At 40.4% G+C, this 11,026-nt stretch overlaps 1 protein-coding gene across 4 annotated transcripts in view; it reads left to right on the top strand.

The window, feature by feature from the left end:
• Positions 1-2,112: 2,112 nt before the first annotated feature.
• The window catches only part of INF2 (inverted formin, FH2 and WH2 domain containing), a 78,869-nt gene continuing 69,955 nt past the window's right edge, over positions 2,113-11,026 (top strand). For 3 of the 4 annotated variants that reach the window (XM_031953143.1, XM_031953140.1, XM_031953141.1), the window contains exon 1: positions 2,114-2,363. The gene's annotated coding sequence lies outside the window, so the exon portion shown is untranslated. Of the gene's footprint in view, positions 2,364-11,026 lie in introns of all 4 variants that reach the window. The other variant, XM_031953142.1, reaches the window with a different exon arrangement.

Genomic DNA, 11,026 nt, shown 5'->3' with positions numbered 1-11,026 from the left:
AACAACAAAGCTGGGAGATAAGTCCTGCTGCTATCCCCTTTGACAATCTAAAAATCAGTCACATATTGTTTAAGCGGCTTGCCTAGGGTCACACAGTTATTATGTGTTTGAGGTTGGATTTGAATTGAGGGCTTCCTGACTCCAGGACAGAATTCTATAACTGAGCCAACAAGTCGCTTCTAAAGACAGAGAGAAGTGCCGTGTGAGAAAGAGCAAGTATTCCAGTATGAATAGACTCTGTAGTAAGTGGAGGAGAGTAATGTGGAAGAAACCTAGGAAGGTAGAAAATGGCCAGGTTATTTGTTTGTTTTTCTCAAGAATATTTTATTTTTCCAATCTTTGTAAGATTTTGAGTTCCAAATTTTTTCTTCCTTTCCCTCTTACTTCCTCCCTCCCCAGCCCAGCAAGAGACCGGATATAGGTTACACATGTACAATCATTTTTAGAGATTTCTATATTTGTCATGTTGTGAAAGAAAAATTAGAAAAGGGGAAAACCATGAGAAAGAAAAAGCAACCTCACCCCCCCAAAAAAAACCAGTGAAAACAATAAGCTTCAATCCCTATTCAGTTTCCATAGTTCTTTCATTGGATTAGATGGCATTTTTCATCCAAAGTCTACTTAATTGCCTTGGATCATTGCATTACTGAGAAAACCTGTCTATCATCGTTGATCTTCACACAATCTTGCTGTTGCTGTGTATAATGTTCTGGTTATACTCACTTCACTCAACATGAGTTCATGTTAAGTCTTTCCAGGCTTTTCTGAAATCAGTCTGCTAATCACTTCTCACAGAACTATAATATTCCATAACCAATTCAGCTATCCCCCATCTTATAAGCATCCACTCAACTTCCAATTCCTTGCCACCACAAAAAGAGCAGGTACATTTTTTTGCACACATGTGAATCTTTTCCCTTCTTTTATGATCTCTTGGGGTACAGACCCAATAGTGACACTGCTGGATAAAAGGGTATGCACAGTTTTAAATGGCTGGATCAATTCACAACTCCATCAACAATGTATTAGTGTCCCTGTTTTCCCACATCCTTTTCAACATATATCATTATCTTGGAATTGGCCGGGTTTTAAACAGTTTTAAATGTCAAGTGATCCTAGAGAAGTTATGAAGTCAAAGGAATTTTTTGAGTAGAGGAGTGACACAGTCAGATCAGCTCTTAGGAAAATCACTTAGATGACTGGGGAGGGTATGGATAGGAGAGACTTGAGTGGAGACACAATTAAAAGACTGTGGTCATAGTTCAGAATAAAGGAATTGAGGGTCTGAAAAAAGAATGGTGGCAGTCGGACTGAATAGGAGTTATGTCACTGCTATGATCAAAATAGAAATGACAGGACTTGGTTAACTTGAGTATAGGATTATCAGTCAAATATCAGAAAACATTTATATTATACTTATATGAATATTCTATTATGTGTTAATTTGCATATTTGTCTGTGTACTTGTCTCCCCCTCCCACTCAGCATCTCCCCTTTCCCTCTGAAGAATAAAAACTCCTTTAGACAAGATGATACCTGTTGTAAAGGACAGAAAGCTGGTCTCCGGAGGCAATAAAGCCTGGATTCAAGTGCTACCTCAGATACTTATTGGCTGTGTGACTCTGAGCAACCCCGAACAACTTTTAGACTTTTATTGCCAATGCTGATTTTGTATTACTGGTGGGAGTTTCCTTTTAACAAAGAAATAACGTCCAAGCCAGAAAACATCTCCTTTGTTGATATTTGGTATTTAATACATGTAAGCTGAATTGAACCCAAATATCCATAACCGGGGTTCTTTCCAACCAACCAGCTGTTTCTTTTTCACATGTTTCTTCTGATGTAAAATCAGTATAGGAAGAGATGATGGTCTTCCTGTGACAGATGGGGAGACTGAGACTCAGAGAAGTGTCGTTCACACCATCACACGGGGAGCGAACCGTATGGAGTCTGGACTAGAAGAGCCAGAATTCTCTCTCCTTAAACATGTGGCTGCCTCAGAGACCTCTGCAGCCCCTCCGCCCACTCCCTGCTCCACCCCCAGCTCTGCCGAAGCCCCTGGGCGTTGCCCTTCCCCAGCACGATGCCTTCCACGTGGGCCGCGAGGGGCGGGGCTGGTGGGGCTGGTCCGGTTGGGCTGGGCAGGGCTGGGCGCCGCCTCCGCACCTTCCCGGGCGCTTCCACTTTCCAGCTCTAGAGCCCCGCCCGGAGCGGAATGCCCAGGAGCTAGGCGTTGGGAGTCGGCGCTCCGTCTGGCAGAAGCAGTGACACAGAAAGACCGACAGACCAGACGCTGCTCTGATCCAGACAAGCAAGACAGACCTACGGAGGAAATCCCCAGCGTTGCCACTCCTCCCCTCCCGGTAAGTCTGGGGAAACTTAGGCAAACGGAAAGGGGCTGTGGCGGGAGGGATGGGATGCCCGCTTAGAACTGCCCCCCCTACTTCTCTGGCAAGCTTGGGGTGCATAGCATGCGAGGTAAGATGGGACGGGGAAAGCAGCGACCCTCCTCCCAATATCCCTGCTTCTTTGCTGAAGGGGGCAAATGGTCCGATCCCGCTACTGCTACCTCCCAAATTCAGTTTCTCCCAAATCCAGTTTCGGGGCCAAAAAGGACTAGGGGCGGGGAGAAGGACTCAGGTTCTCGGGCGCCTCCCCCTTTTCCCTCTCTTCCTTCCCCCGTCAACACTTCCTCCCCCATCAACACTTCCACCCCCATCCCGGGCGCTAGGGGCGATTGTGGCCAAAGCCTCTTCCATTATTTCATCCACTAAACAGCCAATAGTCTCCTCCTCTTAGGCAGACTTTGCCCCCTTGTTTAGGGAGAAGTGGTGATTTTGCTCTGGAGTAAGTTCTAGAACCCCTTTGCATCCAGCTTTCAGATTTGTCCCATCTCCTTTCTTTCTCTGAAATAATATGAATGAGAAAATGAGTGGAAAGTAAACAACTTCTTATTTCTAAATTCCGCCGTTTGGAGGAAAGGGTGGGTTTGGGTGTACTGATACTCTCTGGTGGGGACGTTCTGGATGGTGAGACATGTATTCTAGTATTTATATCCTTTGTGGTGACTTTGAGGTTACCGGACCCTGAGGGTAGGGGATTGTAAAACTGATCTTAATCTATGGGATGTAGTTCGAGAAAGAGAGTGGCAGCTGGATTGGCGGTGGAGGGGAGAAAGTGGGGGAGCAGTGAGTGATTTGAAGTGGAGAGAGGGTGGAAGCTGGATAGGTTGGGGGGGAGGGCAGGAGGCAGGCAGCTGGAGTGGGAACACGGCGATTCCCATTCTTCCTATCCAAGCAGAGTCCTAGTTAGCAAAATCCTAAGAAAAGGGTAAAAATAGTTTTGAGGGGGCACAAAATAGTGATAAAGAGGACGGTCCAACTATATGGTTGCAGTCTCCTCGGGAAGGGAGTTGTTCTACTTAGTCAAGAGGTTTTGCTAAGTATTCTTCATCACTTTGGGATTTTTAGGGTATGGGTAGAGGGAGTATTGTTTGCCAGAGAGATGCTACTGTGATGGACATTCAAGCTACCTCCTGAATGAGGGGGAGGTAAAGTCCTCTACCCCATTAGTCTGGGACAAAGCATTACTTGAACAGAATTATAATTTACAATCATTATCCCTCTGTTGGAAAGCTAGTCCTTCAGCAATCTGACCCTTTGGAAGTAGGACGGAAGGAGGGAGTGCCTTCAACAGCAGGAATTTTGCTGGTTTCCATGATGTGGGTAGAAAGAGTCAGCTTGTTGAAAAACTGGTGTTCTGGAAGAGGAGTCTCTGTTCCAAGGACTGGAATCTCAGGCCTCTGTTCCGCCCACCCACCAGAGAGGCACCAATTCACTTGGCAGGAGGGCAAACAGAGGCCCTATGGGACCTCAGATTTGATGCCTTCATGTTCTTTTTGGAATAAATGTGGGGAGCAGGATCTGGGAAAGGAATTCTGAGGTTGGAATGCCAGCTTGAACTCAGAGTTTCACTGAATTTTATGAGAACATGAACAAAAACAGTCTCTCTGAGCTTAAAAGGGGGAGAAAAATCTGTGGCCTAATGCTCAGGTCATGAATTTTCCTCTTTTGGATGAATCATGGCCTAGAATAGTTAACTATTACTTAAACCCTTTCCTGAGTTGTCAACCAAAGTTATTTGGCAAATTACTGCTGGGGAGATAGGAAGGAAGAGAGACAGCTCCTGACCCCAGACTTGTCTGCAGGAAGAGAAAAGGGAATTAGTGGCCCCTTGATTTCTTTATTCCCAATACAGAGGAAAAAAAAAATCCATCAGAGAAGGGCAAAGAAACCCAACCCAACAAACAATATATTAACTCATTTGGCTTCAGCAGATTGCATCTTGAGAGTTCATATTGTTGCTCAGAAGAGATGTACCTGCCCAGTGTTGAAGGAAAACATCTGACACAGACATCCCACATCCTTGAGGCACATACAAGTTTGCCTTATGACTCTGGGCAATGATTTTTGTCAGACTATCCGCCTGGAACTATATGTAAGCTACGATTAATCCACTGGCAGACATGTAGAATAACTCTAAGCTGTTGTGTCTTAGCAATGAGGTACCTATTATAGGTGAGAATGGAGTAAAAACAGCTGACTTTTGCTTTAAAATTTGCACAACACTTTATACATACCTGTTACCTCACTTGAGCCTTAGAACAGCCCAGTGAGAAAAGTGCCACGCCTGTAATAGTAGCTAGCATTCATAGCACCTATCATGTGCCAAGCATTTCATTAAGCCCTTTACAATTATTATCTCATTTGATTTTCACAATAGTCCTGAGAAATAAATACTATTATCTTCATTTTTAGTTGAGAAAACTGAGGCAAACTGAGCTTGAGTGACTTGCTCAGGATCACACAACTATTAAATATCTTTAGATCAAATTTGAACTCAGGTTTTCCTGACTTGAGACCAAGTTCTCCATCTTATCTTATAAGTACTATCCCATCTAATAAGCACCATATAAATGGTAGCTATCATCATCATGGTCATCCACTTTGCTACTCAGCTGTTAAGGAAATTGACATTCACCGAGTGACTTTTCCAGGATTGCCCAACTAATGTCATTTGGGAAAATTTGAACTCTTAGCTATGTCATCATGATTTGATTCCATTTGATAGGACTATGCTCTGTTCATTGTTGTCCTTATTGTCTAAAAGCTTGAGTAAATTCCCAATTTTAGAGATCCTATCCTGGGCACTGTTCCAAAAGAACAATCCCTAACTCCAGAACTCATAGTCTAACACAACAATCACAATAGGAGTTAGTTGTTGGGTTTTGTTTTGCCCCCCCCATTTTTTTTTTTAGGTTTACAAAGCATTTTCTACATAACATCCCCATAAAAGAGGTTATTCTATTACAAAAGTTTTTCTCCCCCATTTCTAGAGTTGTGGAGATTGAAGCTCAGTTTTTTAGATAATGACACAGATTCACTTGCCAAGGGAAGATGGAAGATTTGAGCCAGTATTGTAGGGTATACATGAATAACAATGCCAATCTTTAAAATCTTTAAGGTTTGCAAAGTAAAAGTTTTCATAACTTTGTGGGATAGGCAATTCTAGAATCATTACACTCATGTTACAGATGAAAGAACTGAGGCTTTGAAAGGTGGGGAGATATCTATAGGCCGGTAAATGATTGACCTGGGATTTGGAGCCAGACTGCCTAACTCCCAAGTCCAGCATCGTTTCTACAAGTATTCCACCAGGAAGATGGTGCCATTTACTAAGAGGAAGAGGTGACCTTTTGGGGTGGTAGTAGGTGAGAAAGTAGATGAGAAATCGCCAAGCTCCTGGTGAATCAGGAAGTGTTCCAGGAAGAGGCAGTCTAGGAATAATACAGCACAAAAAAGGTCTTTAGGAGTAACCTGGAGTTAACAAGTGACATGAAGTATTTCCCAGGCTTTGTGTAGGATGCTGATGTAGATGTCAACCTTAATTGCCTGTGCTCCTACATAAGACCTTTTAAGCTAATACCTTAAATAGCTTCTTTTCTTCTCTGATCAAAGTGCAATTATTTTTTAGTGGGCTGGAAGAGTTAGCTAATTCTTGAAGGCTGCTAAGACAATGTCACAGCAACCAGTGAACTTCACTGACTTCCTGTGTGAATACTTCAGAACTTTTGATTGTTCATCATGACTGATGGACTACAGGAGAGCCTTTCCTTTTTTTACCACCTAGGAAAAGAAATTGCCCCCACTACTCAAAACACTTTTTCTCCTTTCACAACATAGATGGTGATAGTGGTGATGATGATAATAATAAATAAAACACATAGAATGTTACAGTTTGCAAAAAGCTAAAGCTAAATACCTCAATATGAGGTATTCTCATCTATATTGTAACCAGTCAATCAATCAATCAATATTTATTAAGTACCTCCCAAGTGTCAGGTACATATTAAGCAATGAGAATATAAAAAGAGGTAAAAGACCCTACCTACCCTTAGGGAGTATATTATCTAACCAGTGAGACAACACACAAACTAATATATACAAAGCAAGCTGTATACAGGATAAATGGAAATAATTAACAGGAGAGTCACTGGAATTAAAGTCTGGAGAAGACTTCCTTTGGAAGGTAGATTTTAGTTGGGGTTTAAAGGAAACCAGGGAGGCCAGTAGTTGGAATGGAAGAAGGAAAATGGTCCAGAAATGGGGAACAGCCCTAAGAAAATGCCTGGAGCTGAGAGATGGAGTGTAGAACCAGAAGATCATTGTCACTGGATTGAAGAGTATTGGGAAGTAAGGTGTAAGAAAAATGAAAAAATAAGAACAGAGTAGTTTTTGAAGGGCTTTGGATGTCAAACTAGGTACAAATTATTTTGTAGATAGGAAGCCACTGGAGTTTATTGTTGGAGAGAGAGGGAAAATTTTTTTTTAATTTTAGAAAAATCCCTTTAGTGGCTGAATGGAGAATGGATTGGAATGGGGGGGAGAGACTGAGGTAAGCAGATCCACCAGCAAGGTGTAGCAGTAATCCAGAGATGAGGGGATGCTCTGGAGCGATGAAAGTGTCAGAGGAAAGAAGGTATAATTAACAGATGTTGCAAAGGTGAAGTAGTATATAAAGGGAGAAGAGAAAAGGGCCCAAGACAGAATCTTAGGGTTAGAGGGCATGATCTTGAAGCCAATCCAGGAAAGGAGACAAAAGAGTGATCAGATAGGTAGGAAGAGAACCAAGAGGGAGTAGTCCCAGAAACCCATTTTACAGAGGAAGAAACTGAGAGCAACCTGGTACAACACAAAGAAATAGAAACATGTAAGTTTAGAGAGATGTTCAACTTTGAGATCATCCAGGCTAATGGTTCTCAAAACATTTTACTATCAGAAGATTATTATTGAAGAACTCTTGTTTATGAAGATTACATCTCTCAAATTTAATTGTATTAGAAATTAAATTTGATAACTTTTTGAAGTATTTATTAATTCATTTAAAATAAGCTTATTCCATGTCATAACATTTTTATGAAACATTACTATTTTCCAAAACAAAATTTAATGAGAAAAATGGCATTGTTTTACATATCTTTGCAATTCTCTTTAATGTCTGACTTTACAGAGGACAGCTGGAGTCTCCTATTTACTTTTGCATTCAGTCTGTTGCAATAGGTTGTTTTGGTTGAAGTCTGTGTAGAATATCCAGACTCACAGTTATCCAGTTGGAAAAAGAGAGAAGCATTTTAATAGGAAAATAACAATCTTAGTATTATGAAAATAGTTTTGACCTCAAAGACATCATTAAAAGGTCTCAGGGAAAACTATGCTTTGAGAACTGATGACAACCTCCTCCTTTGTTAGATAAGGAAACTAAGGACTGGAAGAAAAGTGATTTTTGCCCAAAGCTACACAATCTTCACAAAGCAGAGAACTCTTTCTATTAAAATTGTTGCTATTTTTAAAAGTACATAGGGAAAGAAACAATTAATAGCTTTTAATATTTTGTGCAAATTAGTTTATCAGCTCAGCGTAGCTGTGTGATACAGTGGATACAGCCTTGTGCCTAAAGTTAGGAAGATCCAAATTGGAATTCTGCTTCAAGTGATTATACCAACGGTGTAATATTGGGCAAGTCACGTCACTCATTTAGCCTCATTTTCCTCATCTGTCAGTTCAACTATCTGGCTTGTAATATCTCTTCTAATGACCTGATTTTTGGATTTCAACTCTACCACTATTGTAGACTAAGTAAATTGTGTCCCCTCTACTTCAGATTTTTCCTTTGAAAAATGAGGGGGTTGGATTAGAGCTGGTCTTCTCTATTTTTAAATTTTGTGAATCCCTGGAAAACTGGTCTCCTACCTTTAAAGCCTTATCTGGTTCCACAACTTTGCCTTTCCTATAGCTTGGTCTAACTGTAGGGGAAATGAGATGTCAAGGCCTTCAAGAGTTCTCCCATTCTTATTAGGGAGACTGAAAGTTTGGCCCAACCAAAAGTGGCCTCTGACCTGGAGTGACTGACTGTTCATGGTCCTGAGTAAATGTTATTTTATTTATTTTGTTCTGTCTGTCATGTTTCATCAACCAAACCATAAGCTTCCTAAGAGCTCTACTATCCAGAGAAACAATCTGGCGATATGATTAATATTAAGTAAGTTTGTGCTCTTTGGGTAGATGATGAAACTGGAGGCACAGAAATCTCATCTCTGGAAGTACAGAAGGAAATAGTCTTGCTGTGGTAACACATCTAGGATAGAGTGTACATGACTAGGCTGGATCATGCATGTGAGTAGCCAGTCTGCAGGCCTCCAGAGGAGGAAGGCACCTAGGGTAAAGTAGGGACTGACAGCCATGCAATATGTGAACATGACTGAAGGAATTGACTGTGTTTAAACTGAAGAATAGAAGGGTCAGAGGGAATGTGCAAACTGTTTCAAGTAAATGGAGATGTCTCCTGTAGGAGAGAAATTGTATTTGTTCTATTTGGCCCCACACAGAGCAAACCTAAGCAGCAATGGGGGTAGCAGGGGAGGGCAGCATCAAGGATTTCTTTCTCTAAGTCCAGACTTCCTAACAGGGATGTTCAATAAAGAAAAGGGCTACTTTGAGAGAGATGAGCTTTCTTTTTTCCCCCTTCAATAGTATTTTATTTTTTCAAATACATGTAATGGTAGTTTTCAACATTCATCTTTGTAAGACTTTGTGGTCCAAATTTTTCTCCCTTCCTCCCTTATCTCCCCAAGAGAGCCAGCAATCTGATATAGGTTAAATATATGCAATTCTTTTAAACATATTTCCTTATTTGTCATGTTGTGCAAGAAAAACCAAATACCAAAAAGGCAAAAAACACGAGAAAGAAAAAACAAAAATGTGAAAATACTATGCTTCTATCCACATTCAGTCTCCATAGTTCTCCCTTTCTAGATGTCCATGGCATTTTCCATTCCAAGTCTATTGGAATTGCCTTGAATCACCACTTTATTGAGAAGAGCCAAGTCCATCACAGTTGATCATCACATAATTTTGACTATGTTAAAATGTTTTCCTGGTTCTGCTCACTTCACAAAGCATCAGTTCATGTAAGTCTTTCTGGTCTGAGAACTGAGCTTTCTGTCACAGGGAAAGGGATTAGATGGTATTACAGTTCTGTTCTGTTCTGATTATATCTGCAGCTCCTTTTCATTTTTTACTTTTTAACAAACAAAAATCTGTCACTAATCCTTGCTTCCATCCCTCCCTGGCCCTCAAATAATTTCTAAACAGTATGGTTTAGATTGAAGATCACTGTGGGCTATACTAGTAACAGAATGAAAGCTTTCTGGAGGAACTGAAACGTTAGTTAAATTTTAAGCTAATCTTACCCCAAAAGCTCCATCTTTCATTTTAGTTATTAATTTCTTTATCAGAGAGTCAGAAATGACATCAGGACTGCTCAGATGAAATTTTAAAAACTTTCCAGATCTGCTTACCCATTTCCCACTTTACAGCCATCTGTTTACTAGAGGGAAGAGGATAAAGCCTAGACTGAGTCCCCTAGTGCAAAGATAACAGTTCAGAATCAGATTTAAGCCCAGAATTCTTAATATCTTGGAACAGCTGGAAGGAACTCAAGCCACTAGGTTCTAATTAAAATCTTCTAAGTCACTTTATGGCCCTTTTTCTCCTACTGGTTAACAATGAGGGAACATTCCTTGCCTAAAACAGTGATCTAGAACTTCTCCAGTATGAAGACTCCTTTGTTAATTTAAGGGGGAAAAAAAAGTCATGTACTATAACTAGGTGGTAGTCACAGTACTGGTATCTCTTAATTAGAGAAGTTAGCTAAGAGTCAGGAAACAGTTAGGTGCTCAGTGGATAGAACCACTGGGCCTAGTATTAGGAAGACTTGAGTTCAAATCCAGCTTCAGATATTACTTGTTGTGTGTCCCTGCATAAGTGCCTTAATTTACTGGAGAAAGAAATGGCAAACCACTCTACTATCTTTACTAGATACAAGAGAACCCTATTCAGGATCACAAAGAGTGGGATACAACTGATCAAGAATTAGCTCAATGGATAGAGCACCAGACCTAGAGTTGAGAAGATCTGACTTCAGCATTGTCAAACATGAACTGTGTCATCCTGTGCAAGTCACTTAACTTCAGTTTACCTTAATTTCTTTAGAGCCTGGTCTTCAATTTGCCTAAGTTTCCTCATCTGTAAAATGGGGATAATAGCATCTACCTCCCAGGTATCTCCCCAAAATAATAATTTGTGCAGTGCTTAACACAGTGACTGGCACATATAGGCATTATATAAATATTACTTCTGATCATCTAGCAATTATTAATTATTGGTTGAGAAGTCATGACAAATACTATGAATTTGATAATGTTTTTAAATGAAATTTTATCAATCACTGTACACTGGAATAATGATCATACATTACTTGTATTTTGGAAAATAAAATACCATTGAGAAAAAATGATCATTCTTGTACATTCAAAATTTACAATAAAGATATGTTTATTTATTATATTGAGTAATTTAATGAGCGGGCTAGTATTGTCTTACAGTTTGGGGGAAAGTTTGGCAAATTA

The sequence above is a fragment of the Sarcophilus harrisii genome, chromosome 2 (genome assembly GCF_902635505.1).
Source record: "Sarcophilus harrisii chromosome 2, mSarHar1.11, whole genome shotgun sequence".
NCBI lineage: Eukaryota > Metazoa > Chordata > Mammalia > Dasyuromorphia > Dasyuridae > Sarcophilus > Sarcophilus harrisii.
The sequence above is the reverse complement of the archived record's forward strand: the minus strand, read 5'-3'. Positions and strand labels throughout refer to the sequence as shown.